The sequence below is a fragment of the Carica papaya genome, chromosome 3 (assembly GCF_054855325.1).
Source record: "Carica papaya isolate Zhongbai chromosome 3, ASM5485532v1, whole genome shotgun sequence".
NCBI lineage: Eukaryota > Viridiplantae > Streptophyta > Magnoliopsida > Brassicales > Caricaceae > Carica > Carica papaya.
The window spans coordinates 19,710,725-19,732,112 of NC_142311.1; the positions used below are offsets into that span (position 1 = coordinate 19,710,725).

The 21,388-nt window shown below is 34.0% G+C and overlaps 1 pseudogene; it reads left to right on the forward strand.

Moving 5' to 3' along the window:
• Positions 1–17,932: 17,932 nt before the first annotated feature.
• Positions 17,933–19,998, forward strand: LOC148266775 (uncharacterized; annotated as a pseudogene).
• The last annotated feature ends 1,390 nt before the right edge of the window (positions 19,999–21,388 follow it).

The window sequence follows — 21,388 nt, forward strand, 5'->3', positions numbered from 1 at the left end:
ATATACCCACCCTACTTAAGCCACATTCAACCTGTGAATGCAAATTAAGATAACTAGAAATAAAATTAGAAGAGAAAAGATACCACGAATTTGCTTGATAAGTCGATTTGATTCTTTGGCTCAATAAGACGGTTGAAGAAACCTCACTTGATTGAACACTCACTCGCAGTTAGTATAAGCTAAAAGCAATGAACTGAATATTTTATTAATTTGAAATCAAATTGATTACAACTGAAGGGGTGCAACTTATTTATCGACTTTCACCGTACAAATTTGTATAAAATTTGGAAATTAAAATTCGAATTAAACACTTAACATATCTGTATCTAAAACTGTATTAATAAATAAAGTAAATTAAAGTTGGATTACATCTCTCTCTTAGCCGATTATTTGAGCCCAATTCGAGTTTAAGTGTCCTGATATTCTTGAATTGAGTCTCTCATTAATTAATTGATTTTTGGTGGAGATTCCTTGTTAAAGATGCTTGAAGAGTGAAGGTGTTAGAGTAGGAAGATGGAGGTGAAAATCGGTTAGGAGTGAACTTATTTGGCCGATTGTCACATGGACTCTAATGTTTTATCTCTTGGGTAAACTTGTGTCCTTCTTAAAGTGAATCTCTTACTCGGTGTAGTCCTTTTCTTTAGTTGTAATTTCACATGAAAGAGAACACAAAAAAACATGTGAAAAAAAGGAGGGAAGTCGATTCCCTCTCGGGTTGGTCATCCCATACAGGTAAGAATCCTTCTCCCTCTTAGATTACTCTTCTCGCGAGTTTTTCTCCTCTAAGGAGTCTCCTTCGATTTTTTTCTAGCTCTTATCCTTATCTTGCTGCTAATACAAGTCTTAAAAGGACGCTTCAAATCGGTTTTGAAGGAGGAGAAGTTGCAGGTGAGGAGAAGTCCTCACGCCTCAAGGAGTCTCATAGGAACATGATTTTTGTCTTGCTGGCACATATGAGTTAGGATACTCACATGCACGACATGCTTTGGCCATAATTTGCCCATGGAATTTGGGTCTCTTCTTGTTAGTTCTTAGGCATCCATATTTAGTTCCTCACTCACCCAATCTTGGACCAACATGTTGAAAGCTTATTGGAGTTTCTTGGCCCGACTTTTTATTATTGGGCCTAAGGGCATTTGGATAATCTTTTCTAATTCTCCAAGCCCATTTTATTGAATGGTTTATAAGACATTAGATGGATTAGAAAACAAATTCTGATCAAAACTGCCTTGCTTTTGGTGTCGAGATCGCGAAAATCCAAGTGGGAGTGAAATTGTCCATTCCTATGGGAAAAATCCCCCTCCTGAAAGTGTGAGCTCTTCCCAGGATGTAGCTACATGTGTGCGTGAGGCTCTTTGCTTGGAGGCGTGTGCGCACATGATTGTGTTGTTGTACGCATTTGCGCAACATCTTGCATGTGCACAATTTGCTCTTCTGTGCATATCCGTGGGTAACCTGGTAGGAATGGGCGTGCTTCTCTCAGATATCCTATTGGTGGATACCCTAGTTCACATCATCCCTCCCTTCTTTAAAATGATTCATTCTTGAACTTTCACCTATATAAAAAGGAAAAAAAAATTAGAAACATTAAAAGTAGTGGACAATCCATACTTACCTAAAAGATCAATCTTGTAAGTGTTGTTGTTGACGCACTCCAAGACTTGAAACGCTCCAAGACTTGAAACGATCCATCGCCTTTAGGATCTAGCTTAGATTTGCTTTGTTTAGAAAACATTTCTTTCTGCATATGAACCCAAACCTAGCGCCTGGTTGGAACATAACTCGTTTTCTTCCTTTGCTGGCGTTGTGTGCATAAGAATCATTCTTTTTATGGATATATTGTAAGACCTTCTCATGTATGGCCTTAATCATCTACGCCCTCTGTTTTCCATTTGTGTTGGTGATATTCTACAAAGGTAAAAGTGTCAGACCAAGTGGAGTTAAAAGATTAAAACTATAAACAATATCGAAATATGGAAATCCTATTAGAAGTATGAATACTATGATTATATGCAAACTCAATTATAGGTAAACAATTTTCCCAAGTTTTCAAATTTTGACCAACTATTGATCGTAATAAAGATCTTAAGATCCTATTGACCACCTCAGTTTAACCATTAGTTTAGGGGTGACAAAGAGCATAAAATATTAGTTTAATCCCCAATTTACCCATAAAACTCATCAAAAGTGGGTTAAGAACTTTACATCTCTATCACTCACTATGGTTTTAAAAATGCCATGCAATCTCACATCATCCTTAAAGAAAAAATTCGTAATATTAGTTGCATCATTATTTTTATGATATAAAATAAAATTGTCATCTTATTAAATCTATCCATAAAGATAAATATGCTATAACTACCTCTCCAACTCCTAAGCAATCCCAATATAAAATCCATGAGAATATCTATCTAGGGAGCTATAAGGACAGGTAAAGGTGTGTATAAACCATGAGTTAAAACCCTAGACTTGGCATATCTACATGCAATGCATTTACTACATATCTATTCTACATCATTTCTCATGTTAGGCCAATAGAAGTGTTCATGCAATATGCCTAAATTTTTTGTTATCCCAAAGTGACCCATAAATCCCCCACTATGTGCGTCATGCATTAGCAATTACTTAAGTGAACAATTAGGCACACATAATTTACCATCCGTAAGGTGAAAACTATCATGCCTATAGAACTTCTGGAATGCATAATGCTCACATGCACTATAAACATGGGCAAAATCATAATTATCAGCATACATGTATTTAATATGTTCAAATCCTAATAACTTAGAACTAAGAGTAGAAATCAAAGTATACTTATTAGATAATGCATCCACCATAATGTTATCATTACCTTGTTTATACCTTATGATATAGGAAAATGACTCAATGAACTTAACTCACTTACTGTGTCGACAGTTGAGTTTACCTTAACCCTTCAGATACTTTAGTGATTCATGATCGGTGTGGATCATAAATTACTTCAGTAGGAGGTAGCGTTACCATACCTCTAAGGCTCGTACCAAGCCATACAACTTCTTGTTGTAGGTTGAGTAATTTAGTGGCACTTCGCTAAGTTTTTCTCTGAAATAAGCAATGGAGTGCCCTTTCTGTATCAAAACTCCTCATATACTTGTATTGAAGACATCACATTCAAGCTCAAAATTTTTGTTAAAGTTAGGTAATGTAAGAATTGGTGCAGAACATAGTTTTTCCTTCACTAAAGTAAAAGCATGTTCTTATTTTTCAATCCGTTCAAACTTAACATTCTTTTTAACCAATTCATTTAAAGAAGCTACTATAGAACTAAAATCTTTAACAAACTTGCAATAGAAACTAGTCAACCCATGAAAAATTCTTACCTCATTGCCTGATGTATGGATAGGCCAGTATCTTATTATTTTTACCTTATCTTCATCCACCTTAATTTTTTGTGCATTTACTATAAATCCTAAAAATATGAGTGTTTCACTACAAAAAATACATTTTTTGGCATTTCACCTTCTAAGGACCTTTAAAACATACCTAATATGGTGAATTTGCTCTTCCAATGATTTACTATAAATTAGTATATCATAAAAGTAGATTACAACAAATTTACCAAGGAATGGACTTAAGCATGATTCATTAGCCTCATAAAAGTATTAGGTACATTAGATAATCCAAAAGGCATATCCAAGCATTCATATAAAACTATTTGGTAAAAATGCATGACCCACTAAGTTCATCTAACACATCATCTAACCTAGGGATGAGATATCTATACTTTACCGTTATTTTATTGACAATTCTACAATCGACACACATCCTCTAGGAACCATCCTTCTTCGGTACTAGAAGAACTGGAACAACACAAGGACTCAAGCACTCCCTAATGTGACCCTTCTCTAATAATTTCTCCACTTGTTGTCGAAGTTCCTTCGTTTTTTTGGAATTAATCCGGTAGGTGGGGCGGTTGGGGATTTGATGTGCTAGGGACAAAATCAATATGATGCTTGATTCTTCGTAGTGGTGTAAGACCATCTGGTATCTCTTCATGAAGGACATCTTCAAATTTTTGCAAAAGAGAGATAACAGAACATGACAAACAAGGGTTAGGTCAAATACATTTAAATAAAACTCATTGTACCGAAGTATAACCAAAATTTTTCTCTCATAAATTGTTGTCTAAACTCTCTTTCCCTAACATAAAGACTCTTTTTTCTTTTCTCTCTCTTTCTCTCTTTTTTTCTCAGTGGGTCATCTCTATTTTTCTTTTGGGCCTCTTTTTCACTCAATGGGCCATTTTTTGTAGCCTCTTTTTCTCTCAGTATGCTATTTTCATTATTTTTCACTCTCTTTTTTATTTTAGTGGGTCGTTCTTTTTCTTTTTCATCTTTTCTCTATTTTTTTCTTTTTTTAAATATTTGTCAAAGCTTTTCTAACTTTCAATTGATTGGTGATAAAGATGTAAGAATGTGATTTAGACCATCCATATGTAGAGTAATGACTTATGAAACCACTATACTGACTTGTCTATTATACTACCATGGTCACCCTAGCAGTAGACGACTTGCATGTAGTGGTACCATATAACAACATATCTCGTTTTTGTATTGCTGATGGAGAATGGTATCATGACTTGTTTTATAACTTTAACTTCGTTGCATTTATTCAACCAGTATAATTGGTAAGGATTAGGGTATCTAGTACATGTTAACACAAACTTTTCCACAAGTAAAATGTTTGCCACATTGTCACAACTTCCTTCATCAATGATCATACAATATACCTTGTCATTGATAAGATAGTGAGTGTGGAATATGTTCTCTCTTTATTCATTGTTTTCCCCTTTGGCTTGCATGTTTATAGCTCTTCGAGCAACAAAAACATCACCTCGAATAAGAGTTTCTTTAATTGGTTGAGACATAGTGAAATACCAAAAGATAGATGGTTAGTGAAAAAATTCTTTCCCTCACCTTTCATTTGTGTTTACCTCACAATCCCTCAACACAATCTTTTTCCCTCGGGTTGAGCATTTAGAACTAGATCCTCTTAAACTGAGACAAGTAGGGTTGTCTTAGGACTCTGCAAGGAATCCTAAACAGGATCTTGTTTATAAAAGATTAGAAATAGAACACACAGATGAAGTTGAGGTGATGTTTTTATTATTATTATTTTTGTAAGTAATCAGAATGTAATTAGCTACTTAGAATACACCATAGAACAAAAGTCGAATTGAAGGAATAAAACTTGGAGTTCAATAATTCTTGACTTAAAACATAATGGATCCAGTTATTCCTCAGGAATATATCCCGAGTGTTATGCCTAAATATTTTATACAATGATGACTATGCTCTACGAATGATTTAATATTTTTCATTCAAATGCACATGCAAAGTAATGAATGCAATACTGAAAGAAAAAACAAGGGGAATCATGCACCATTTTGTATTTTTGTGGTGGATTGTCGGCCTTGCTTGATCTAATAGAAACTGCTTGATTTTATGATGAATGATGAATACAACGATAATGAAATAAACAATTTTTTCGATTTGCTTGCTTTCTTTGAGCATTCAGATTTTGATTTTTTTTTTTACTATGATAAACAAAAAATCACTTAAATAATAATGATGAATAAAATTTCAAGTTATATGCAAACAACGAATTATCACCATATATAACATGTGCTAATTATGCAAAATAATGATGTAAGGCAGAAAAATAAAAGGTTAGTAGATTTATTTGGAATCTAAGCTCTAATACTAAATGATGCAGAATCCAAGATAAACAGTGCAATTAAAAACTTCGTATATAATATTAGTATACAGAAAACTTAATTTTCTAGATAAACCCTTACTATTTGACCAACATTCAACATGTGAATGCAAATTAAAATAATTGGGAATAAAATTATAATAGAAAAGAGGTCATGAGTTTACTTGATAAGTCAATTCGATTCCTGGTTTAATAAGATGGTTGAAGAAATCTCACTTGATTGAATACCCACTCATATTTAGCATAAACTAAAGTAATAAATTGAATATTTTATTAATTTGAAATCGAATGATTACAACTGAAGGGGTGCAACCTATTTATAGACTTTCACTGTACAAATCTATATAAAATTTAGAAATTAAAAACATAATTAAACACTTAACACATCTTTATCTAAAACTATATTAATAAATAAAGCAAAATTAAAGTTGGATTACATCTCCTCTCTCTTTGCTAATTATTTGAGCCCAATTCAGGTTTGAGTCTCTTGATTATTCTTAGATTGAGTCTCTCATTAATTAATTATTTTTTGGTGGAGATTCCTTGTTGAAGATGCTTGAAGAGTGATGGTATTGGAGTAGGAAGATGGAGCTAAAAATTGGTTAGGAGTGAACTTCTTTGGGCAATTCTCACATGGACTCTAATGTTTTATCTCTTGGGCGGATTTGTGTCCTTCTTGAAATGGATCTCCTACTTGGTGTAGTCCTTTAGTCATAATTCCACATGAAAGAAAACACACAAAAAACATGTGAGAAAAAAGAGGGAAGATGAGTCCTTCTAGGATTGGTTATCCCGCACAAGCGGGAATCCTTCTCCCTCTCAGATTGCTCTTCCTGCTAGTTTTTCTTCTCCAAGGAATCTCTTTCGATTTTCTGCTAGCTCTTATCCTTATCTTGATGCCAATATAATTCCTAAAAGGACTCTTGAAATCAGTTTGAAGGAGGAGAAGTTGCGAGCAAGGGGAAGTCCTCACACCTTAAAAAGTCTAGCATGAGTGGGATCCTTGTCTTGCCTGTACATGTGAGATAGGACACTCACATGCACAAGATGCTTTGGTGGTGGGTTGTCTATAGAATTTGGGTCTTTTTTTGCTAGTTCTTGGGCCTCCATCTTTAGTTCCTCACTCATCCAATCTTGGACCAATATGTTGAAAGCTTGTTAGTGTTTCTTCGCCTAATTTCTTATGATTGGGCCTAGGGGCATTTGAATCCTCTTTCTTAATTCTCTAAACTCATTTTCTTGAATGATCTTGGGATGTTATTTGATTTAAGATGGATTAAGAAATAGATTTAGACCAAAACTATCTTTCTCTTTAGTATCGGGATAACGGGAATCCAAGTGGGAGTGAAACTCTCAATTCTCATAGGAAAAATCCTCCTCCCATAGGTGTGGGCTCTTCCTAGGATGCAGGTGCATGCGTCCACAAAGCTCTCCACTTGTGGGTGGGCATGTGCGTGTGGTTAGGTTGTTGTGCGCACGTAGTTTGCTCTTCCGTGCATGTCCTGCGAGCAATCTTGCAGGAATTTGCTTGCTCACAGGCTTGCTTTTCTCAAATGTCCAGGAAATTTTGGTGGATGTCCTAGCTTATATCACATTTTGTTCAAACATCCAGCAAAATAAAGAAGTGAAATAAGACTCTTGATTTTTAATTCTTGGTAACCATGAACATAAGAAATTCATTAAAGTTTAACAAAAAATCATAATTAACTTCATTCATTTCTAAGGTATCAATTCATTAAATAATTTCCAAATTTAAAACCTAAAAAAAATTAGAGTATATCAAGAAGGTGAGTAACAAGGTTTTCACCAGTTATTCCTCTTTATTGCTCTCGGTTTTTCCTTTCAATCTCTTATTCTTCATCTAGGTCTCACACTTTCTCTCTCTTGCTCTTTGTCTCTTTACTCTTTTTTCCACCTTGCTTCTTCTCACCTGAATCCTCTCATTTTATAATCAAAACCTCCACCCCAACCCCATTCTAAATCGATGTTTTTCCTTATTTTGTGATACCTTTCTTTATCTCAAGTGTTATCACCTGCAAATCCTTCATGGATGGATTTCATATTCCTACTCTTTAGTTGCGTTGTTTCTCTCTGCCTTAAGTCATCCATCAATCATCATCATCTCCTATCATTATGCTATAACTGCTCCTTTCAGCCGTTTCACCTTTCGAGTAGCTTTCATCATCATTATCATCGTCGTCATCGTCATCACAATTTCACTTGCTGATCTTTCTTCTTTTTATTCAGTTGGTGATATCAAAATATATCTGTCCCATAATCATCATGCTAACTGTTCCCTTGATCTTGCTTTTACTTTTTTTAGGAATAAAAATATTATATCAATTTTTTTAATATATTATGGCTACCCCAATTAAGGGAACCTAAATATAACATAATATTTATTTTATCTAAAATGTAATAAACTTGCTGAGATGTAACTCAATCCACTTAATCAAGCACCACTAATATATTAGTGAATTAAGTTATCAATCCACTTAATCAAGCATTATAGGATAACAATGTTAGCCCACCTATAATAGTAAAAAGAATCTTTAGAAAAATTTGAACTCATGACCTAAGTGAACATTTTGGTGTAGTTAAGTTCCATTAATAACATAATATATTCACTGAGACATAATTCAACTTAGTCATTACAATACTACTAACATAATAGTGAGTTATGTTATTGATCCATTCAGTCAAGTATTATAGGTTAACAATACTAGCCCATCCATAATACTCAAAAAAAATTCTTCAAGAAAATTCGAATTTATGACGTTCACGTAAAACACAAAAATCTTTATTACATAAAAAAAGAAAAATAAAAATTAACATTAAAATAAATGAATAAAATCAAAACGGATTTGGGGCTTCTTTTTTCAGAAAGTTAGGTTTTATTATTTTTATTGGGTGAATTAATTCTAATAAAACTTAGTTTTACATAATTCATTCTACCACTTAGGGGTGTCAACTTCGGTTTTGACTGAAAAATCAAACTGTTCAATCCAGTCTGTAGTCCAAAGATTAGAAGATTGATATTTTTTTTTTGAATTGATTTGAATAAAAAAATCAAAAATTAAAATATAAAATAGTGTTAGCTAAGAATTCTATTTATGTAATTTCTTTTTAAACCCAACCTTCTTATATAATTTAAAAAAACTTAATTCTCTTACACTAAAAAGAACAAAAATAATTCATTACTTTTATTTTTTACCAACTACACTTTTTTTTGGGTTCTTAGTCATGATTCTTTCCAAGACCACTCTATGAGGTGGCAGATCCAGCTCCACCACAGCTATAGAGACTTCTCATTCTTTAAGTATATAACTTCGTCATTTCATGTCACTCTAGTGGACTTGATGAGAGATGAAAACAAGTTATGGAAATTTTTTAAAAAAGAAATTGTGATCTTTTTGTTAACTAAGTGAAGATGTGGGAAGTGATGAATGAAATATTGAAAAAAATGAGGGAGACAGGGATGCTAATGAGTTCTTAGAACTAAAGTGATATACAATCTCTAGAGAACTAATAAGTGAATCCTTTATTTCAATATAGTCTTGATATAAATTTCATACCTAACTTATATTAACAAATGAAAACCTGACCAATTTATGTACAAATTTTCATACCCATCTTTTTCCTAACCACTTAAATTTCTTCACATGTGAGTTATGTTTATACTAATAAAACACAATCAAGAAACTGAGTTTTTAAGGTTCCAATGAAGACCAAATTGTGAAGGCATCCTCTAAACCTCAACAATTTCAAGCTCACTAACTCATTAATCACATCAAATTGCATTGCAACATCAAGTATTGGCTAAATTTGATCATAAAAAATTTGATATTCAATTTTGCATGTCCCCTTAAGGGTGGGAATCGGTCTAAAACTGTACCGAACTTCTTAAAATCAATTTTTTTTTTGTAGTTTTATTCAAACCTTTCCGTTTTCAGTCTAGAGTGAAATGAACCGATTTTTGGTCCCTTAGTATCCGAACCATTTCATACATTTTGGTATTTCTATGCACACCAAAATTCAATACCCCTATGTCTTCTAACCAATAACTATATTTTCCATAAGCATATCATTCTTACCTTTGGATTCTCATATCTTTCCCAATAGAATTTCTACACAATTTCTTTTCTTTTCGGCCCTTTCTCTCAATTCCCTAATCATCAAAGGAGGTTTTTATTTAAATTATTCTGATGTGAGCATGGACGTTAATCAAGTTGGAGGAAATGATATCTTAATACCAAGTGGGCTTATTATAAGGGGGAGAGCTAAAAGATTACAATAATTTTTTCAACTCTTTATCCAAGCATGGATTAATGAGGAAGATAGGTTTGGACCCACTAAAAAAGCCTAAGAAAAGAAGACAACAAGGTCATTAACCCAATGTTATAATGGTATATACTATTCACCCCAAATGTAAGAAGGAAATAAACAAGAAAAAGGAAAATTCTCCAAGACATGAAAAAGAAAAATTTCTATAGGATTTTATTTCCCAATCCTGTGGAAAATCTTCATAATTAAAGATTAACTAAAAGAGAAAATTGCTCCTAAATTGCAAAATATCTTGAGAAAGATAAAAACTCCTTAAATGTCAAATTCTACAAAAAAGGAAAACACTTGATAAAGAGGAAACTATTTTGGCAAAAAATTTTCCCGTAAATCAGTCACAATTAATTAAGATATTCTCCATTTAAAAAATTTTTATCATAGAAAAATCATATATATCTTATTTTAGTTGTAATTTTCTTAATTTTTAGTAATTTTCTATTATATTCTAAATTTAATTTCCTATGTAATTTTTACTATTAATTAGGAGATTGTTTTTTTTTCTTATTATTCATGTGGCCTACACAATAAATAGGTCTTTAATTTAGAGTTGTAATTCATTCAAAAAATTGACTTATTAATAAAATTGAAGTATTCTTATTTTAAGCTTACAAGTTTTTGAAGAGTAGGTGAGTGGGTCTTCAACTAACTTGTTGTACAAGAAATTGAAATCACTTATTGAGGTAAGTATCATGGCATCTTTTCAATTCTAATTCTTTGACTCTTTCCCAATTACCTTAGTTTTTACTTTTCTGTTGAGTGCGGGTCAAATAGGGAGGGTTTACTTAGGGTTTCAAGTTACCTTAGTTTTTACTCTCTTGTTGAGTGCGAGTCAAGTAGGCAGGGTTTACTTAAGATTTTAAGTTTTTGATTGCTGATGTATATGTGGGATTTTGAATTGCATTATTGATCTCAAGTTCTGCATCAGTTGGTATCAGAGTTTAGACTCTAGTAAATCTACTATCTTTTTAATTTACTGTTTGCATTCAATTCTTGCATTGAATTAGCACTCATTGCATAAAGTGGTTATTCATTTAGTTTCTTTTCAAGAAATTTCTTTACCATTGCTAGTATAGCAAAACAAAATTTATGGAAAAAAAAAAGAGATTATGCAAAAAATCTGTGGAAAAAAAAAGAGTGATCCATGAAAACAAATGTGAAAAAAAAGAGATTCTGTGAAAAAAAAAATCATGAAATAACAAATTCCAAGATTAAGTCTTAGTCCAAGTAAGGAAAAATCAACCACCATATCAAAAATTTAAAAAGGATGTTTGATTTTCTTGTTTTCTTTTTACAACATTGCATTCATTATTCTGCATTAGCACCTGCATTACAAAAACTCAAGTGAGCAATAGAGCACAGCTGTCATCTGGGTAAAATAATTAGGTAGAACATTTCGGTTATATCCGTATGGATTAATCAGATCCTTGACATTTTAAGTCCATGATTTTTTTTTATACTCCCAGTTTCATTTTTTTTTTGAATGCTCTAGTTTCATTACGCATCTAAGTGGTTAATTGCATCCTAACTGCTTAGTTCTAAGCATAAAAACATCACATATTCTTATTTTGTGTTCTTACTTCTGGACTTCTAGAAGACAAGATCCCTTTTAAGATTATTTATAGAGTCGTAAAGACAACCTTTCTTGTCTTGATTTAAGAGATCTTTCGACCCTCAACTTGACAGAAGAAGATAGGAGAGGTAAACACGAGTGATTTGTGAGGGGGTGATTTCTTTTCTTTATCATTAATATCTTTTTGTAAATATGTTACAGTCTAGTGAAGCCAACTAACCTGTGATATTGGAAAGCATGAAGACTAGGATGAATGACATGTACAACAGAATGAGTTTACTCCTTGAAGGTATAGCAACAAGGATCGAGGAAGGAATCATGGCCATCCTAGACGTGACATTGCCCGAAAAATGATATGTCTTATGGAAACAATAGTAAAGTCAATAAAAGAGAAGTCTAGAGGGAATATGATGACATCAGATCCATCAAAATACAGATACCCCCATTCAGAGGCAGGAATGATGTAAAGACCTACTTTGAGTGGGAACGGAAGATAGAGTTGATCTTAAACTGCCACAACTACAGTGAAGCTAAGAAAGTAAAGCTAGCAACAGTCGAGTTTACAAATTGTGCACTTGTTTGGTAGGATCAAATGATTGCCCTCAAGAGGAGAGATGGAACCAATATGTATTCAACTGGAGAGAGATAAAGTCCATCATGAGAAAAAGATTTGTTCCATTTTATTGTGATAGGGAATTACACCGGAAGCTCTAAAGATTGACCCAGGAATTTATGTCTATAGAAGACTACCACAAGAAGATAGAGAAGATGATGATTAGGGCTAGAGTTTATGAGAGTTCAAAAGCCACCATGGCTAGATTTTTGAGTGGCCTGAATAAAGAAATTGCCAATATTGTGGAGCTACATCATTATATAGATCTAGAAGAGATGGTGCACATAGCTATGAAGATTGAGAGATAACTGAAGAACAAACTCTAGAAAAAATTATCAGTTTGCTCCTCAGTTTAGTTCTAGATGGCCCAAAAGGGAAGAGAGGAAGAGGTTTGAAGAAAGGAGAGACAACTCTTGCTCTATTGAATCTAATGGTAACTCTAAACCACCTACTACTCCTCAAAAATAAAGTTCTACTAGGTGTTTTAGGTGTCTTGGAGTTGGACACATCGCCTCGCAATGCCCCAATAAAAGGATCATGTTATTACGAGACAATGGCGAGATAGAAAGTGTCAATGAATACACTAGTGATGATGATAGCAAAACATCATTGAATGATTTTGAAGACAGTTTAGCAGCCCTTGTGCAAGGGTGAGATCCTAGTTGCCAGGAGAATATTGAATATGCAATCCAAGAATCAAAGAGATAATATCTTCCATACCAGATGTCACGTGAATAGGAAGATGTGTTAATGTTGCTAGTACTCTTTTAGTTGATAAGTTAGGGTTATCATGCACAAAACATCATAATCCCTATAGACTGCATTGGCTCAATGAGTGTGGAGAAGTCAGTGTAAACAAGTAAGTTAAGATTCCCTTCTCCATAAGTAAATATAAAAATGAGGTATGTTGCGATGTTGTTTTCATGCACGCCAGTCACATCCTGCTTGGACAACCATGATAGTATGATAGATAAATACATCATGATGGGTTCAATAATCAATATTTTTTATATCTAGATGGTCTGCTACATATTTTGACACCTCTATCCCCAAAAGAGGTCTATGTTGATTAAATCAAAATCGAGAGATCTTTTGAAGAATATTCAAAAAAAGAAAAAGAAAGAAATGATGTCAAAAAGAAAAAGAATGGTCCACTAAGAGAAAAAGAGGCTGAAAAAAATAAAGAAAGTCCATAGAATGAAAAAGATGCCAAAAGAAAAACAAAGGAGGCCTAATGAGAGAGAGTGAGGAAGAGAGAAAAAGAATTTATATATGAGGGAGAGAGAAGTGAAAAGAGCGATATGTGAGAAGAGAAACTTAATTGTACTTCAGTACAAGGAGGCTTATCTAAATTTTTCTGACATTGACACTTAGTTGCCTAGTTTTATTTCCTTTCTTTTGTAGAAATATGAGGATATATTCCCGGAGGAGATTTCGGATGGCCTACCACCACTACGATGGGTCGAACGTCTATTAACTTTACCCTTGGTGCGTCAATTCTCAACCACCTAGCCTATTGAAGTAATCCCAATGAGACAAAGGAACTTTAACGGCAAGTGGAGGAGTTGTTAGGTAAGGGACATGAGAGAGAGTTTGAGCCCTTGTGTTGTTCTAGTGTTACTTGTGCCTAAGAATGACGGCTCTTGGAGGATGTGTGTATATTGTCGAGTCGTCAACAAGATTACAATAAAGTATAGACACGTTATCCCTAGGTTAGATGATATGTTGGATGAATTAAATGGATCTACTATTTTTACTAAGATAGATTTTCAAAGTGGATACCACTAGATTAAGATGAAACTTGAAAATGAGTGAAAAACTACCTTTAAAACCAAGTATGAGTTGTATGAGTGGTTAGTAATGTTTTGGGTATCAAATACCCATAGCACCTTCATGAACCATGTTCTATGACATTTTCTAGATAAATTTGTAGTAGTTTATATTGATGACATCATGATTTATAGTAAGTTTTTAGAGGATCATCTTCAGCATATCAGGTCTATCTTGAGGTCTTTAGAAAATGACAGTTGGATGTCAATGCCAAAAAGTGTACCTTCTGCAATGAAAATATAATATTTTAAAGATTTTCAGTTAGTGCATCGGGCATTGAAGTAGATGAGGATAAGGTGAAATAATCAGAGAACAGCCTACTCCGACATCAGCAAGTGAGATAAGGAGTTTCCATAGTTTGGCAAGCTTCTATCGCAGGTTTGTTAGGGATTTCAGTTCTATTGCAGCACTATTGAATGAACTGGTAAAAAAAAATATATAATTCATTAGTCATTGAGATAAGGAGTTTTCATAGTTTGGCAAGCTTCTATAGTAGGTTTGCTAGGGATTTTAGTTCTATTGCAGCACTATTGAATGAACTAGTAAAAAAAATATAAAATTTATATGGGGCGAAAAACAAGAGCATATTTTTACTTTATTAAAAGACAAATTATGTTTTGCACCTATTTTACTTTTACATGACTTTAACAAAACTTTTGAGATTGAATGTGATGCTTTAAATATTGGTATGAGCAGTTCTTATGTTGGAAAGGCGCCCCATGACTAATTTTTACTTTATTGAAAGGCAAATTATGTTCTGCACCTATTTTACTTTTACATGACTTTAACAAAACTTTTGAGATTAAACGTGATGCTTTAAATATCGGTATATGATCAGTTCTGATGTAGGAAAAGCGCTCCATGACTTATTTCAGTGATAAACTTAATGGTGCACCATTAAACTACTCAACCTATGATAAGGAGTTGTACGGCTTGGTGAGAGTATTAAAGGTATGACAGCACTATTTATTGCCAAAAGAGTTGGTTATCCACACAGGCCATGAGTCCCTAAAACATCTGAAGAGCTAAGTTAGACTCAACTGTCATCACGATAAGTTGGTTGAGTTCATTGAATCATTTTCCTATGAAATTAGGTATAAACAAGGTAAGGATAATATTGTCGCTGATGCATTATCTTGTAGGTATGTTTTGGTTTCTATATTTAGCTCTAAATTATTAGGATTTGAACATATTGAGAAGATGTATGCTAATGATAATGATTTTTCTACTGTTTATACTGCATTTGAGCATTTTGCATTCTAAAAATTTTATAGGCATGATGATTTTCTCCTTAGGGATGGTAAATTATGTGTACCTAACTGTTCTCTTAGAGAATCACTGGTACGTAAAGTTCATAGTGGGGGATTGATGGGCCACTTTATGGTAATTAAAACACTAGAAATATTGCATGAACATTTTTATTCGCCTAACATGAAGAAAAATATTAAATGCATTTGTAGTAGGTGCATTGCATGTAAACAGACCAAATCTAGGGTTCTACCTCATGGATTATACACACCTTTACACAGGCCTACAACACCCTAGATAGACAAATCTATGAATTTTGTCTTAGGATTTTCTATAACCAGGAAAGGTAGTTATAGCATATTTATCTTCATGAATAGATTTGGTAAGATGACACACTTCATTACATGTCATAAGACTGATTACGAGATAAATATCGCAAACTTGTTTCTCAAGGATGTTGTGAGACTTTATAGCATTCCTAAGATAATTGTGAGTGATAGGAATGTGAAATTACTTGGTCACTATTGGAGAATTTTATAGAGTAAATTAGGAACAAATTTGGTATTCTCTATTGTATGTCACCAACAAATTGATGGTCAGACTGAAGTCATTAATAGGACCTTAGGATCCTTGTTGAGACTTGTAGTTGGCCAAATTTTAAAAATATTGGAGGATTGTTTGCCTATGGTAGAACTTGCATATAATAGGAACATTCATACCTGTACATAGTTTTCACTTTTTAATATTGTTTATAATTTTAATCATTTAATTTCGTTAGACCTCACGCCTTGACCTTTGCAGGAAATTCAGGACAACGATGTCAGAGGAGATCAGAACTTGTTAAAACTATACATGAAAAGGTCATACAACATATCCAAAAGAATAATGAATCTTATGCACGACACGTCAATAAAGGAAGAAAACAAGTAGTTTTTCAACCCAACAATTGGGTACAACTTAACATGCAAAAATAAAGATTTTTCAATCAATGAAAATTTAAGTTGGACCCTCGAGGAGACGGATATTTAAGTCTTAGAGCGTATCAATAACAACACCTACAAAATTGATCTCCCAGGTGAGGACAATGTGTTTGCTACATTTCATGTTTATGACATTTCTCTTTTTTATGCATGTTTAAATTTGAGAATGAATCTTTTTGAAGAGAGAGATGATGATGTGAGCTTGGACATGAATCAAGTCGACGGAAATGATATCTCAATGACAAGTGAACTCATTACAAGGGAGAGAGCTAAAAGATTATAACAAGTCTTTTAACTCTTTGTCCAAACATGGATCAATTAGGAAGATGGGGTTGGACCCACTAAAGAAGCCTAAGGAAAGAAGACAACAAGACCATTAACCAAATGGTATAATGATATATACAATTTAGCCCAAGTGCAAGAATGAGATAAATAAGAAAAAGAAAAATTTCTCCAAGACATGAAAAATAAAAAATTTCTATGATATTTTATTTCTTAATTCTATGGGAAATTTTCATAATTAAATATCAGCCAAGAGAGAAATTTTTTCTTAAATTGTAAGGTATCTTGAGAAGGAGAAAAACTCTTTAAATGCTAAATCCCATAGAAAAAGAAAAAATTTAAAAAAGAAAAAAATATCTTTGCAGAATTTCTTCTACTAAATCAGCCATAATTAATAAGATATTTGTTATTCAAAAAGTTTTTTTTCATAGAAAAATCATATATATCATATTTTAGTTGTAATTTTCTTAATTTTTGTTAGTTTTCTATTCTATTTTAAATTTAATTTCCTATGTAATTTTGACTATTAATTAGGGGAAATTTTTTTTCTTATTATTCGCATAGTTTACACTATAAATAAACATTCAATTCAGAGTTGTAATTCATTTAGAAATTTTTAGTTTATTAATAAAATTCAACTATTCTTGTTTTAAGCTTCCAAGCTTTTCAAGAATGAGTGAGTGAGTTTTTAACTAACTTGTTATGTCAGGAATTGAAATCCCTTATCTAGATAAGTCTCGTGACGTTTTTTCAATTCTAATTCTTTGACTATTTTCCAATTATCTTAGTTCTCTCTCCCTTATTGAGTGCAGATCAAATAAGGAATGTTTATTTAGGATTTTGAGTTTCTGATTATTGATGTATATGCAGGATTTTGGATTGCATTGCTGAACCCGAGTTTCGCATCAATTTCATATTCAAATTTCAGGTCAATTAGGTCGGACAACTATTTAGGCTTCAAATTTGAGGATTCTTGGTTGGGTTTGAGTTGTTAGGATGGGCTTTTTACAGCTCTTAGGATCTCAAAATTGGGTTCCTTTACTAGGAAATATGATTTTTTATGGCCCAGTAACATGGGGTACTTTAGATACCTTTTGAGTTAGGTCTAAATACTAGATGGTTTCAGTAAAAAAATTCTAATCCACTGTTGGCCTTCTCTTAAGGAAAGAGCATTGGTCTTGTGGTTCATCGGTAATAGAATAAGTTATTAATTAGTTTGTAATCAGTTACAATTAGTTGAAGTTAGTTTGTAATCTGTTAGCAACTGATTAACAACTCTGTTATAAATAAAAAGAGCATGTAATCCATTATACACATACATGAATACAACAAAGTTTTCTTATTTTCTTTCTTCTTCTGGGCTATCTTGACTCTGATACGGTATCAAAGCTTTTGCCAAAACTTTGCTTCAAATTCAAGAAGCATCTATAATAAAGCTTCCGCTGTTCATCCTCGTGGTTTAGAAATCAGAATTTCTTTTGTATTTCCTCCTCCATCTCGACACTCTGTTCATCTTTGTTTTTCTATAGATTACACACCAGTTCAAGCATGGCTCGTGGAGGACAATCCTCTCCACAGCACTGTCCACCACCATCCTCACAACAATTTCCACCACTTATATCACCTGTTGTTGAACAAGTTGCTGCTACGACATCAGCTATGAGTGATACTAATCCTCATAGTCCCTATTTTCTTCACAGCAGCGATCATCCAGGTGCTACACTTGTCTCTCATATGCTAACGGGTCCAAATTATACAACTTGGAGCCGAGCCATGGTTATGGCTTTCACGGCAAAACATAAGCTTAGATTTATTGATGGGTCAATTCCTCAACCGGATGCAACAGATCCATTGGCTGGAATTTGGAAGCGCTGCAATAGTATGGTCGCTTCATGGATTCTAAATGTTGTATCAAAAGATATCGCCGACAGCCTCTTGTTTCACGATAATGCAAGAGCTATCTGGAATTATCTTCGAGACCACTTCAGACAAAGCAATGAACCACGCATCTATCAGATTAAACATCTTCTCCAGAATTTCTCACAAGGCAGTCTCGATGTTAACACTTACTACACAAAGCTTAAAGCATTGTGGGACGAATTGACCAATTACTTACCTGTCCCGGCTTGTTCATGTGGTGGAATGCGCGTGTGGACGGAATGCCAACAGAAAGAACAAGGAATGCAGTTCCTTATGGGTTGAATGACAGCTATTCTAGCTTGCGCGCACAGATCCTGATGATGGATCCTTTTCCTCCAGTCTTAAAGGTATTTAATTTGGTCACTCAGGAAGAGCGACAGCGAGGCATCGGAATCAATGGCAGTACAAATCGCCGCGAGGCGATGGTTTTCGCTGGCGGCGTTGGAGCTAAGTTTGGGGGAGGTTCTAGAGGTCAGGGACGGCCTAGGAACCGACCTATTTGCAGCCATTGCGGGTTGACGGGTCACACCGTGGATCGGTGTTATAAACTCCACGGGTACCCGCCCAGCTCCCAATCAAGAATAAAAGTTCATCCCAAAATAATACGGCCCAGGCGAGAGGGGTAGGGCATGTGGCCCAAAGTTCATCGTCTTCTCCGATTGCTCAACCCAGTTTTGATTCTGGGTATTCTCTGCCAGCCGCCGCCGCTGCCACTTACACCACCTCTCAAATCCAGGAAATGATCGCTCATCTAAGCACTCAACTCCGTTCGTCAGACGCCTTGAAATCTACACCGCCGCAGTTGACCTATATTCCCCACATTGCTGCTATTCAATCCGCGGCTTCTCACGCGGGCAGCAACACCACAGCCAATCTCGGCCAGCCTCATCCCAATATTGGTATAATACACCTTTCACATTTACTGCTTTCATTTAACAATAAATATCTTAACCGAGATTCATGGATAATCGACACTAGTGCCACTCATCATACATGTTGCAATGCAAAATATTTTTCCACACTACACACCATTTCCCCTGTTGAAATTACACTGCCTAATGGTAATATGGTGATAGTTAGCCAAGTTGGGAATGTTGTTCTTACCGAATTTCTTACACTATAACATGTCCTATATGTTCCTACTTTTAGCTTCAATCTGTTGAGTATCAGTATGCTAACAATTCATAGTCACTGTATGGTTAAATTTCTGTCTGATTCATGTGCTATCCAGGACTTTACCAAGGGGTCAACGATTGGGACGGGTAGCAAACACGGGAACCTTTATTTTTTGAATTTTGTCCCTTTATTTTGTAATAAAATTTTCCTTTCTAGCTCAATTGTATCCAAACAATCTCTTTGGCATGATAGAATGGGACATCCCTCCCTTACAAAGATATATATTATCAATAAAGAGCATAATATTGCTTTATCAGATTCTGAAAAGCAATTTCATTGTCAAACCTGTCATTTCGCAAAACAAAAAAAATTGCTCTTTATTTCCTCAAATAAACTAGCACCACATTCATTTGATTTAGTTCATATAGATATATGGGGACCATTCACTGTTCTCACTCCTGAAGGATACAAATATTTTTTAACAATTGTTGATGACTGCTCTCGGGCCACTTGGGTTTATTTGCTTCATACCAAATTTGAGGTGCTTATAATTTTTCCCACATTTTATACCTTCATATTTATCTAGTATAATACTCTTATAAAAGCAGTTAGGTCGGATAATGTACATGACTTGGATTTTAAAAATTTCTTTCAAGACAAAGGCATCATGTCTTATCATTCTTGTGTCGAAACTCCACAACAAAACTCTGTTGTGGAACGAAAACACCAATATATTTTAAATGTTGCACGTGCCTTATTTTTTTAATCACACCTCTCTCTTGTATATTGGGGAGACTGTATTCTTACAGCAGTTTATCTCATAAATAAAACTCCTACTATTTTGTCACATAAAACTCCTTTTGAGATTCTTAATCTTAAACAACCATCTTATACACATATTCGTGTTTTTGGGTGTCTATGTTATAGTTCTACTCTTATTTCACATCGTCATAAATTTTCTTCTCGTGCAAGAGCTTGTATTCTGCTTGGTTATCCCTTCAGTTACAAGGGCTATAAACTTTTGGATATGCAAACAAATTAGATCCATATATCTCGTCAAGTTGTGTTTCATGAGGATATTTTCCCTTTTCATTCTCGGGAATCTCTTCCTTATGATGATTTCTTTGGTTCTTCAGTTCTTCTATTACCCATTACTGATCTTGACACTAGTCTTAGTCCTTCCGTTCCTTCTGATCTTCTTGATATTTCTTCTTCTAAGCCTTCTAGAGTAAGGAAACCTCCCTCACACTTGGCTGACTATCATTGTTATTCTACACAGAGTATCATGCATCCCATTTCTACACATCTTTGTTATACCAGATTACGACCAGTCTATCATTCTTATATATCTGCCATATCTACTTCTTCTGAGCCTGCAAACCTATCACAAGCCTCATCTTCCCCATAATGGCAACAAGCTATGCGAACTTAGTCGAGTGCCTTGAAAGGCAATAATACCTAGACTATTGTTTCTCTTTCAGCTGGCAAGAAGGTTGTTTGCAAATGGGTATTTAAAAATAAATACAATTCTAATGGTTCTCTTGAACAACACAAAACTCACCTTGTTGCAAAGGGGGTTTTACACAACAGTATGGTATTGATTTTCTTGAGACATTTTTTCCTGTGGCAAAACTTGTTACAGTCAAAATATTATTGTCTTTTGCTGCCACATATGGATGGAGTTTGACACAACCTGATGTCACCAATGCCTTCCTTCATGGTGATTTTAGTGAA